Source organism: Trachypithecus francoisi, unplaced genomic scaffold (assembly GCF_009764315.1).
Source record: "Trachypithecus francoisi isolate TF-2019V2 unplaced genomic scaffold, Tfra_2.0 Lachesis_group0, whole genome shotgun sequence".
NCBI classification, from domain to species: Eukaryota; Metazoa; Chordata; class Mammalia; order Primates; family Cercopithecidae; genus Trachypithecus; species Trachypithecus francoisi.
Window position 1 is genome coordinate 143536102 of NW_022681453.1, and position 12678 is coordinate 143548779.

The window sequence follows — 12678 nt, forward strand, 5'->3', positions numbered from 1 at the left end:
TAGTTCAAGGGGATTTCATGCCTGGGTAATTTTCGAGTTTGATTGTTTTCTAGCTTACTTGCCTGACTTAGGATCCTTACTGCTTCTTAAATTTCACAAATAGTGAGTTAAAGAAAAAAAGCAAACACACCAAAAACAAACCAATACTAAACTCCCTTTTCTAGCAACCAGACTGTCCTAGGGAGTTGTATGTAAAGTAAAAAAAAAAAGTGGCAGGATTCCTGTTTCACAAATAACTTGAATTCTAATTATTTTTTAAAGACAGATTTAAAACAAAGCATTTTGTGAATAACATACAGATCATTAAGACTATAATCGCTAAACTCTAGCATATAATATAAGCCTCTATTTCACCACAAAAATTCACACTGATTACCCAGGATGATTTCCAGATGTTTACTCTCTGCATGTAATAAAATGTTGGTTAAAATTGTAACTTAGCTGCTATTTAAAAACAAAATAAAACAAACCAAAAAAACCCCTAAACTCTCAACAGACACATGAAATTTTCACCAAGACTTTCCTCCCACCCATAGAGTCATCCCTCTCACGACAGAAATCTTCAAAAATCCCTGGCTTACTTAAACCCACTTTTAATTTTAACCAGGGAGAGAAAGTTGAACTATGAAATGTGATGAATCGATCACTTCACATATATCAACTGGGTGGAAATTTCCACAGAACTTGCATAACTAGAAAATTGGTACAAGTAAATTATTGGGTATTCACAGATGTGAAAGGGAATAGGAAAAAGATTAAAATGGCAGTAAGGTTAAATCTTCAGGGAGAATCAAAATATCATGGTAAAACAGGGTATGAATACTGTCTTTTTATGTGTCGGGAATTTGAAATTTGTGAAAATATGCAATGGATCAACTTGGAGCATGACAGTATCATGTACAGCAGCTGAAGAAGAGACAGGTGCCACATGAGGAAAAAGGGAACAGAGAGTCAGGTAGTTCAAAGACAGGAAACTAGTTCAAAGACATATATTATGTAGAAGTCATTAAAATACACTAAAGAAGGAGATAGTAAAATAATAAAATGCAGGATAATAAAGTAGAAGGGGAAAACAGTGAGGGAAGGAGGAGGAGGTGAGATAATTTGAAAAGAGAGAAGAGATGAAAAGGTAGAATGAGAGCACGCATGGGTGCAATGATTCTGTAATGACCTGTTTCTCATGAAAAATGCATTATCCTTGAAAGGAATGATTTTTCTCCTCCCGCACACTACTTTGATTTGTGTGTTTACAACACGCTAAGCCCACTGGGATGCAGCTGAGGATTCAGAGCCTTTAGAATGATCAACCATACACTGCTATTCCAAAAGACACCAAATGCAGTGTAAATAATTAAATATCCATACAAGTCAACTAACATTTATTGAGTGTGCACTCTCAGAATGATGAGGCATCAGCCTTCTGATAGACCTTAGGGTCTTGACAGAAAGCAAAAACCGAGATGAATAAAATGGTGATTTGCGGAAGAGGGACTCAAAAAAGGCAAATGTAACTTAGCCCAGTAGGTCATAACTTTTTTGGGATAATAGACTTCTTTGTGAATCTGATGAAAGCCTCAGAGCTTCACCCAGGAAAATATACATTTGTGTGTAAAATAAAAATTTTGCTTATGTCATGGAGTTTATAGATTTCCTCAAGTTCAATTATGGGCCCCCTAGTTTAAGATCCTATAGTAAGTGCTGAATTTAATAGATGCATAATTTTTAATAGGCCACTGTTTAAACTACATACAAATTCACTTCAGTTAAAACCTTAGGAATGATTGAGGGAATTCATGAATTGAACTAAAGAGTGGGACCCAGATGCCATCCTCCTGTGAAACTTTAATAAACCAACTAGTTTCTCCATCCTCCAGTGGAGTTAAATTTTGGGGGTTTGTTTATATGTTTATTTATGCCTTGCCATGCTCTGTAAAAATTTTAGCTTATAAAAGTACGTATAATACAAAAAACATAACAAATATTTTAGGAAAATAAGCATCAAAACATGTTTAGGATTGAGAACGTTGAACTAGCAGAACTTACAGTGTCGTGGTAGACATAGGTTACAATTTTGTAACTTTCTGGTGGCTAAAGTTAAGATGAAGTAGGCTTAATTGCAAGACTAATAACAATCCATAAAATAAAAACTAATCTGGTTGTTAGATTATTGGTTAGGACACATTAGGTTGCAATTACAGAACACCTAACTAGGAGTGGCTTACAGGCATTGTTAGGATTTTTTCTAATATCACAAGAAGCCCAGAGGTAGGCAGTTGTTCAGTCATATTATCAATGATGTGGGTTTTCATATCTGTCATCTCTGCTATCCTTAGGCTGTTGGTCTCTGTTATACTTGTAGCTTCATTGTCTCAAGTGAACTGCTAACTTGTGGCATCATATCCATGAGCAAGGCAGGGAGAAGACTATAGAGGTCTTGTCCATCTGTAGCTTTCATCAGGAAGCGATTGCCACCCTAAAAGCCCCCTTGTAGACTTTCTTTTATGTTTCATGGCCAGAACTGGATCATATGAACATCCCTGGCTACAAGAGAGACTGCTAAATTAGTATCTGCCATTTTGGCTTTTTTAGAGCAAGGAGGGCAAAGGAGGGTCTTGGGGATGGCATTGGATTAGTATCTTTTACAAAGGATATGAACAGTTTTTCCTGATATTGAGCAACCTTATTCCTGGGTATCATCAAATGAAGATCCTGTGTGATACATTACCCCATGCCCTAATGTCAACCTATACAGTAAATATAGCAGTGAGTTCTATCATGTACTATGGAGTTTCATGGTTCTCTGTAGGCTGATGGCTTAGACCAAGGCACAAATTGGGACAAGGCAGGTCTACAGGAAATCAAAACAATGTATTCAAGTACAAAGCCTTGTTATGATCTAGTTTAATCCAACAGTAACATTTAGCTTATCTAGAGTCATGGAAGAACACCAATGCCCTTGAACCACCCTTCCATAAATATTATTTATCACAGCTGGACATTGAATAAGAATGGGTCCACAGGGAGTTAAAGTCTGTAATCTCTAACACAATCCTACCTGGAGCACAAAAGCCTGCGTTGTTGATAAGGACAGATACATATGCTTTGACAACCAACCAGGGAGAAAGTAGGGTTAAGTGCTGCTTATAAAAATTCAGAAGCATAACCAAGACATGTGCCTGTTAGACAAACAATCACTGGTGGTTAGACTGGTGGAGGTGAGCACCAAGAAGAAGTAATTATTCTTTCCACTCTCTTCCCTTAGAGTTTGTCTCTATCTCTATGATAGTATGTACAGCCCATATTTATGTAGTTTGCTGGCTACCAGCCTACTCATTTTGTAGCCCCTGATCATGTTATCTTTTATATAACAGACTTGGGTCTCAATTTAGAAATGTTTGGAAAAAATATCATTTTATTGAACAGTGAATAGTAGTTGCTTAGGTAATTTGGAGGGACAACTTTGAACAAAGAAATCAATGACAACTTATTTCATTCTATTTTTAGTACTAATTATTTGACATCAAAATATTGGCCAAAAAAACCACAATTACTTTGGCACCAACCTAATATCAAGCATTACTTAAACTCTCACTGCTTGAAGACCAGAATACTTGGTGTAATGGACTAGACACTAGAAGTTAAAAGCTCAAGGGAAGAAACATATGTGCCTTCCTTTGATGAACCTATGAACTAGCTGAACTGGAGGAGCATAGAAAACATATCTGAGAAAGGAAACCAGAACATTTATAAACACTGTTGTTTTAATAAAGGGTAATTCTACGTTTGGAAGAAAAAGGTACAATTTCATTATAATGCTTTTATGTCCAAGTCTATGTTTAAGGTATTTGCTTGATTACAAAGAACTAAGGTTTATAACTTGCTTTATAGTTGGAGGTGTTCATAAATGAAGAGAGTTGGTGAATGGAGTTTCCCTATGTGAAATTTTTAAATGTATCTGTGAATATGTTCTTCATCATTTATACTCAAGCTACATCTTTTGCACTAATTGTTGGTTTACATTAGAAACACAGAAACACAATTTGCAAATTGTTTTTATTGCTATAGACATAAGGAGACATTTTCATCTTATTGGTGGTTTAGTAACAAATGGAAAATTACATGACACAAATTACACACTTAATTGCAAGAATAACAGGAAATGAAAGATGATTGACATGTGGCAATAACAAAAAAGCTTATTTATTCTCACAGAAAATTAAAGAATTAAGGACTGGAATGTCAGCTATCTGTGAAGTGTGAAATTCTGGACAAAGAATTTTAGATATTACGCAGAGAGTGATTGGTGCTTTTTATATTTTTGCTATAAGATTATAAATTATTTGAGAGCAAAGCCTGTCCTCTGGTTTTACATCTATTCGTTCAATAAACACTATGGCACTATGTGGGGGATCAAAAATAAATAAGAAATAATTTCCTTTCCTCTGTGGACCATGGTCTACTTTGGAAGAAATAATGTTTATACAAAAAAAAAAAAAAAAAAAACCTGTAATAGAGGATAGACTGTTCTAAGTCTCACACAGGAGATTAAAACAAGTTCCCAGGATTCTGGGAAGAAAAGAGTATCTCCAGCTGTCCTGTGTCAGGAAAGGCTTCACCGCGGAGGTGACATCTGAGCTGGGCACTAAGAGGCCAGCAGTACTTTACCATAGGGAGATGGAAAGAAGGACATTCTGGGGAAGAAAAACATGGTAACTAAAGTGCTGATGGCAGAAAAGAGAGGCTCATGTATAAATAATGGAAAATCATCCAGTTTTCCTGGTCTACAAGATCTCAGTAAGCAGAGAAATGAGAGATAAGGTTTAAAACATGAGTTGAGGTCAGGAAAACATGGAGAGGCTGTTATGTTTAAATTAAGGCCCTTGGACTTTGTTTGATAGATAATGAGGAGCTATTGATGGTTTTTTGAGTACCTGATAGACATTAAACATAAGTTTTTTGAGTGGATGAGGTGTCAAGTGAAGCAAACCATGCTATCATTCTGTACACTCTGAAGTGCCTAACACAGTGTTAGCACATAATAACTGTACAGCAATAGTTTTTAATTGGCTATAGAAAAATACATAAGCAGGAGAGCCATCAAACAAGGTATTGAGAATGTCTGACAGCTTAGAGATAAGCCAGACATGCTCTTTTGACACTCACTGTTCACATCCACCCCCTTCTGCACACTCTTGTGTCATAGGAGCTGGAAGGCTGACAACTACATTTCTCAGGCTCCCTTGCTGCCAGGGTCTGAGGTGAAGTCCAAGAAATAAGATCCCTCCCATGAGATTTGGAAAGTGAAATGCTGGTGGAGCCCATTTTTATTTCTATGGTAGTGGTAAGCCCTGGCAGAAATGCATTTTGTAGTGGACAGTCTTCACAATCACTCTACAGTGACCAGCTTCATGAATGTGAAGCAACTGTGAAATTGGCAGCAGTTTCTTGACCTCTGTGTGTTGACAATGATTTCCTGACCTCTGGTTCATAGCTTCAGTGTTATAACCTTATAACCTAGCATCAGCATGATCTGTCTAACAGGACCTCTTCACAGGCATTTCTACAGCTCTTCCAACGATTTTGTGGCACCCCATTCCCTGTATTAAATTCCTTTCTACTCGAGATACCTAAACCCTTTTCTATTTCCTGCACCAAATCTTTATAGGAACAAAAGATGAGGAAATTTGAATGGCAGAGGGTAAAAGTCATTCAAAGGCAAGTCAATGTGGGACTGAAGAAAAATGCTTCAAGTCCAAGGCTCTTTTATACTACAGAGGGCGTCAAAGTGCTTTTCAATCTGTGTCAAGGCAGGCCCTTGTCCTCCAGCCTCTCCCTTACTTACCTAAACAAGAAACATTTTTTTTTGCCAATTTACAAATATATATATATACACACACGTATATATATACACACACACATATATACACATATATATAATGTGTGTGTGTATATATATTCATTGTAGAAAACAGGAAATAAACAGAAAATTATAAAGAAGGAAATAAAAAGCATCTGTAATTTTACTAGTGGGAGATAACTTCTTGAATCAGTAAAGATGAGGTTAAGCTGTAAGAGACAGAAAACCCAACATGCAAGCAACTTAAGTAGACATTTCCCAGAACGAGCAACATTGCAAAACTCTGTCTCTACAACAAACAAACAAACAAACCCCACAAAAATTAGCCAGACATGGTGGCGTGTGCGTGTAGTTCCAGCTACTGGGAAGGCTGAGGTGGGAGGATTATCTAAGCCTGGGAGGCCGAGGCTGCAGTGAGCCATGATTGTGCCACTGCATTCCAGCCTGGGCAACAAAGCGAGATCTTGTCTCAAAAAAAAAAAAAAAAAATTAAGTAGACATTTCATTCTTTGTTTCTCACATAAAAAAGTTCAGGAGTAAGTAGTCCAGAGATAGTAGCTCTAAGGCCATCGGGAATCCAGACTCCTTCTCTCTTTTATTTCTGCTATTCTTTTTTTTTGTTTGTTGGTTTTTTTTGGAGACGGAGTCTCGCTCTGTCGCCCGGGCTGGAGTGCAGTGGCCGGATCTCAGCTCACTGCAAGCTCCGCCTCCCGGGTTCATGCCATTCTCCTGCCTCAGCCTCCGGAGTAGCTGGGACTACAGGCGCCTGCCACCACGCCCGGCTAGTTTTTTGTATTTTTTAGTAGAGACGGGGTTTCACCATGTTAGCCAGGATGGTCTCTATCTCCTGACCTCGTGATCCGCCCTTCTCGGCCTCCCAAAGTGCTGGGATTACAGGCTTGAGCCACCGCGCCCGGCCAGTTCTGCTATTCTTGACACACTCTTACACTTCTTTAATCAAGATGACTGCTCTAGCTTAGTCTCTCATACTACATCCCAGCCAGGAGAAAGAAAAGTAAGAACATATCCCCTCTTTTTAAGGAAGTCACATGTGAAATTTTGCTATGTCCCTTTGTTCCCTGTGGTCATACCTATTTGAAGAGAAAATTGAGAAATGCAATCTTTATTCTGAGCAGCTGTATACTTAGGGGAAAGCTGGGGGTTTCCCTGGAAGAAGAATGTGCACATGGGTATTGGAGGACGGTTAGCACTCTCACTCACATAACTGTAACTAGCCAGTCCTCCTTCATACAGAAGCGTGCAGTTTTCTCTTTCTTGGCATCTCAGGTCCCAAAGCCACCCTCATTCCAGGTACTAATCTTAATGCTTCTGCTGATACCATATTTTGTCACTTTGGCCTGTTGCCCTTTCCTGAAGCATTTTGCCCAGACTACTTCTATTCAGATTACTTTTATTTTTCATTTTTATTTTTAGAGATGAGGTCTTGCTCTGTTGTCCAGGCTGGAGTACAGTGGTGTGATCATAGCTCACGGCAGCCTTGAAATCCTGGGCTCAAGCAATTCACTTGCCTCAGCCTCCCAAGCAGCTAGGACTACAGATGTGCTCCACCATACCTGGCTCATTTATAATTATTACTTTTTCAGAGACGGACTCTCGCTGTGTTACCCAGTCTGATCTACAACTTCTGGTCTCAAATGATCCTCCTGCTTCAGCCTCCCAAAGTGTTGGGATTACAGGTGTGAGCCACCATATCCGGCCAGCATTATTATTTTTAAAATTCTTTCTCTATCAGACCACCCCAGGCCACCTGACTTTTCTCTTCTCAACTTATCTGAAAATGTAACACCCCAATGAGTCCCTCAGACCAAACTTCTTTTTTTTTTTTGAGACAGAGTTTCACCCTTGTTGCCTGGGCTGGAGCACAATGGAGCGATCTTGGCTCACTGCAACCCCTGCCTCCCGGATTCAAGCGGTTCTCCTGCCTCAGCCTCCTGAATAGCTGGGATTACAGGTGCCTGCCACCACACTCGGTTAATTGTTTGTATTTTTTAGTAGAGATGGGGTTTCACCATGTTGGCTAGGCTAGTCTTGAACTCCTGGCCTCAAGTGATCCAGCCATCTTGGCCTCCCAAAGACCTGGGATAACAGGTATTAGTCACCATGCCCAGCCTACAAATGGTCATATAGAAGTCCAGGCACGGTGGCTCACACCTGTAATCTCAGCACTTTGGGAGGCCAAGGCAGGCAGATCACTTGAGGTGAGGAGTTCGAGACCAGCCTGGCCAACATGGTGAAACCCCATCTCTACTAAAAATACAAGAATTAGTTAGGTGTGGTGACGCCCACTTGTAATCCCAGCTACTGGGGAGGCTGAGGCATGAGAATTGCTTAAACCTGGGAGGTGGGGCTGCAGTGAGGTGAAATTATGCCACTGCATTCCAGCCTGGGTGACAAAGTGAGACTGTGTCTCAAAAAAAAAAAAGAAAAAAAAGCCATTTGTAAAGCCACCTTGACCTGTATCTGAGTCCTTTTCCAAGAAGGGCTGCAGGCTGTATTGCCTGTCCTTCCTCTGACCCACCATTCTATCTTTCCCTCTAAATGTCAAGCTGTTCTTTCAAACAACATTTCTGGATAAATTGCAGCTCTCATGCTCCTCACAAGAAGTGCCAATCAATGTCCCTTCTTCTGTGCATTTCCAGGGCTGCAAATTATTTTCTGTTCAGTACAAGCTGTGTTTCTTCTGATTTTTAGCCAGTATTATTTCTAGGTCCTTTAGAGTCTGAGTTTAACCACATTCTTCTTTTTTCACTTTTTCCACTATTTTTTTTTTTTTTTTGAGACGGAGTCGCATTCCGTCACCCAGGCTGGAGTGCAGTGGCACCATCATGGCTCACTGCAAGCTCCACCTCCCAGGTTCACGCCATTCTCCTGCCTCAGCCTCCCAAGTAGTTAGGACTACAGGCGCCTGTCACCACGCCTGGCTAACTTTTTGTAGTTTTAGTAGAGACGGGGTTTCACCATGTTAGCCAAGATGGTCTCAATCTCCTGACCTCGTGATCTGCCCCCCTTGGTCTCCCAATCCACTCTTACATTAAAAGCTGCTTAGGGACTACAACCTCTGACCACAGAAATATATGCAAATAGACACTTAATGCAGTCTGTTGGTGAATTTCTCTCATGGCTTCTTTTAGGCTAAGCAAGACTCAACGAGCATCTTCTTGCTTCTTTCTTGGGACCTATTATGGCTCTTTTCTACAACATCTTGGGTTTCCCAAAGCTTGAGGTTTTGAGATACAACCATAGACAGTTGACTTCCAATGCTACTCCCTAGGAGAAATTCCCTGGCTGTGAGAGTTCCTTGCTTAAATAAGGCAGGGGTGCTTTCTCAAGGAAATCAAGGATCATTTCACTATCTAATCTCTGCTAGTGCAATTGGACAAGGAAAGGAGTCTTTGGGGCCTGTAGCAGTTAACAATAATCTAGGTTATGCTGCTATAATGAACAACAGTCAAATCTCAGTGGCTTTAAACCAAAATGTTGATTTCTTGCTTATGTTACTTGGCCCTTGTGGGTTGGCAGGAGGACTTTGACATAATAGAGTCCCCATACCAGTGACCCTCATTCCAGAGAGGAAGAGTCCTGGAGCATCTTGCATCAATAATTCACTATTCCAGCCAGGAAGAGACCCACATCGCTTCTGCTCATTGGCTAGAACTAGTCACATGGTTCTGTCCAAAGAGACCAGGAATTACAATCTACCTTGTGTTTGAAAGGAAGGGGAACTGGAAATATTTAGAGAACAGTACTAATGATGTCCACAGACCCAATTGTAATGATTAACATTCACAGGCTAGTATTTGACCCAGACTTACTTGAGGTAATTGCAGTCAGCATTTCTAAACCTCTTTGTATTTCAATCAAAAGAAATCACTTACAACATTTTGCTTCTAATTACTCTGTATCCCTCTCAAATTGTTCCTACTTCAAGGTGAAATCAGTGACATGTTTTGAGAGCCCTGGTGCAGAGTTTCAGGCCTGTCACAGCTTCTTTGCTAACATCTTCACCTTGGCACTTGGGTTCTCCTCGAGTGTCCTCCCCATCCCCTTCACCAGCCTCAACCTCACTCTGCCTACCTCATCACCCTGGGAGCTGCTTGCATGCATCACTGTTTTGGTGGATGGCAGCAATACACAAGGGCACCTCATTGTTGGAAAGGAACTGCCTTCCGCCTGCCAAGGACAAATGCAGACACACAAAGCAATATCAAGCAAGACTTCACATCAAAGGGAACCCTGCCCGGGCTTGCCAAGAGCAGGCTGCCTCTGTGTCTTTCTCTTCAGCCTTGTCAGTATTCTTAGGGCCCAACAGGCCTATGGTGTCCCTGCCAGGCCGTCTCATTCAACCAGCACTCCTGTTCACTCTGACATAAAAAACTCAGGGCTCTCCCTGAATCTGGGCTCGACCACTTGAACAGAACACAATGCCAAGTGTTTAAAAATGTTGCGTGATTAGGAAGGAAAACCACTGAGAAATATTTACTCTGTGAACTCTATATGGGTAGGAGAACAGAATGCTTTACCTTGTTCAGTGAAGCGACACATAGAAAGTTAAGAAATTCCTGCCTAAGACCTCAGAAAGCTTACCTAATGAGGAAGGAAGAATGCTCTATGAGCGGAGGTCTGGGAACATTGGAACCAAACTGAAATTGACACTGGCTGGCCTGGGCATTCAGACTTGACTGGAGAAGTCGTGTGACAAACAGAAAGAAGATCCAGAGAAACTTTAAGTTCTACTTTAGAACCAACAGAAGAATTCAGGTTCTGTTGCTTTAAGGAAAAGAACATGTTTGTCATACAAAGAGTATGAGGGAAAAATGGAAAAGAGGGACTGACAGGGACAAAGAAGGGGATTGAAACTTTATTTTAGAAAACAGGTAAGTCTATCTGTTCTGAATGCTAAAGAACTCTTCTAGAAGGATACACTCATCATCAAAATACAATGGAAGTCAAAAAGTTTTAAAGTCAAATATTGTGAGAGCTTGAAAGGGGAGATTGTCTTTTCCAAATTTTTTTTTTTTTTTTAATTATGAAAATCTAAGGCTCAGGAATGCCAAGGGGCCTTTTCATAGTCACACAGCTGCTTAGTGACAAAGCTGTAGCTAGAACTCTGAGCTTCTGACTCTCAGGCATAGGTTAAATCACAGTGTGGTGTAATGGTGCTACGTGTGACACGTGATCAGAGAGCACAGGTCTGCAACTTCATCAAGTAAGGTATTTTTAACATAGTGACTTCAACCCTTTGACTAAGCTCTTCCACTGTAGCCAACCCTACTGCACTGTTCCAACAGCTTCCCAGAATGGTAGTAATTAGAGCAAAGAAAAAAAATAGGGCCCAGAGAAAATGTAACATTTCTTAGTAGTGGGAGGAGGTGAAGATAAATGCATTTACATAACTTTCTACTTTCAGAACACTTCATGTGACCACGGGTTATTAACCTATGGTCCATGGAGAGAACTCAGGCATTCCAGGACAGGAAAAAAAAAATTACATCTTTTACTGAACTCTCACTGAAATGCGTTATTACCTTCATTATGAATGTAGGCAAAAAACCACAACAGTATTTGCAGTCCTTGGACTTTGTCACTAATAGAAATAAACAGTTTCACATTATATTAGCTGTTGCAGGCATCTTGACATATCTTTATCTTTTTTATCACTTTGCTATGATGGTAGTTTTTAGATCTGCTGCTAGATTTTGTTAAATAATGTTTAATAAGCACCTATATTACTATGCCACAGATTTTCATAAATGTTTTGATAACAATATTTCAATATTATTTGATTCTTTTATAATTATATGTATGTATTTATTTTAAGCAGTTAAGGCATTATTCTGAGAAGGGATTTGTAGACTTCACCTGTCAGAGGGATCCATGGCATGAAAGTTAGGAACTCTTGACATGTGAGGGGTCAACGAGTGTCAGGTTGCCAATGGATACCCGTATTACTAGGTCCCCTGTCCCTGCACCATCGTCCTGTGGGCTCGGAATGACAGGGATGCTTGCTTGTCATTCTGGGTTGGAGAGCTGCCAATATCTCTTGCCACAGACTGTGTTTGTAATTCCAGGGTGTGCCAGCCTTTGAAAGCTGACATGATTATATTGCAAAACGTGACAGAAAAGAATCCATTGTTTGGCGTTATTATTAAAATTAAGGCTGATATGGAGTTGGTAATATTTCTATTAAGAGGGCTGTGTTCACACGTCCATGGAAGTTGACTTTTCTGGGGGAACTGGCACTTTAAAGTCTAGTCAAAAGGAAGTCAGTGTTTTCAAAGATGACAAAAACTGATTTGGCCTGGTCAATACATGTTCAGACTACTATTAAGTAAGAAAAATAAACATTTTAAATATTAAGGCACAATTTCCACCTCTCAAATAGTCCAAGAGTTTTAAAGATGGCAATTCTCAGGATCGATAGGGTGTAATAAAATAGATATTTTCCTAAACTACTCACAAGACCAAGGCTTGACATAACTTTTCTAGATGACAGACTGGGCTTTATGTTTTAAGTGAGTGCTTTTCACCCAGTCATTTCACTTCTAGGAATTTATTTTGTAGGCAGAATTACAAGGATATTCTTCAAAATATTATGCATAACACTAAAAAAGTTGGAAACAGCATGAATGCCAACAACGAGAGCTTGGTCAAATTATGCTACATCTGTAGGATGAATTATTACATAGCTAATTTAAAAAATAGCCATTCTGACAATATGTAATGATATGAAGAAATGTATAAAAATAATGTAGACTTAAAATACAACACACAAAACTGCAAGTATAAAATAATTCTGTTTT

General features: G+C 39.7%; 1 long non-coding RNA gene across 1 annotated transcript in view; it reads right to left on the reverse strand.

The window, feature by feature from the left end:
- Positions 1 to 10560, reverse strand: part of LOC117077443 — a 34542-nt gene extending 23982 nt beyond the window's left edge. Inside the window, exon 1 of the long non-coding RNA XR_004434767.1 lies at positions 10463 to 10560. This is a non-coding gene — a long non-coding RNA (uncharacterized LOC117077443). The remainder of the gene's footprint in view (positions 1 to 10462) is intronic.
- Between the last annotated feature and the right edge of the window lie 2118 nt (positions 10561 to 12678).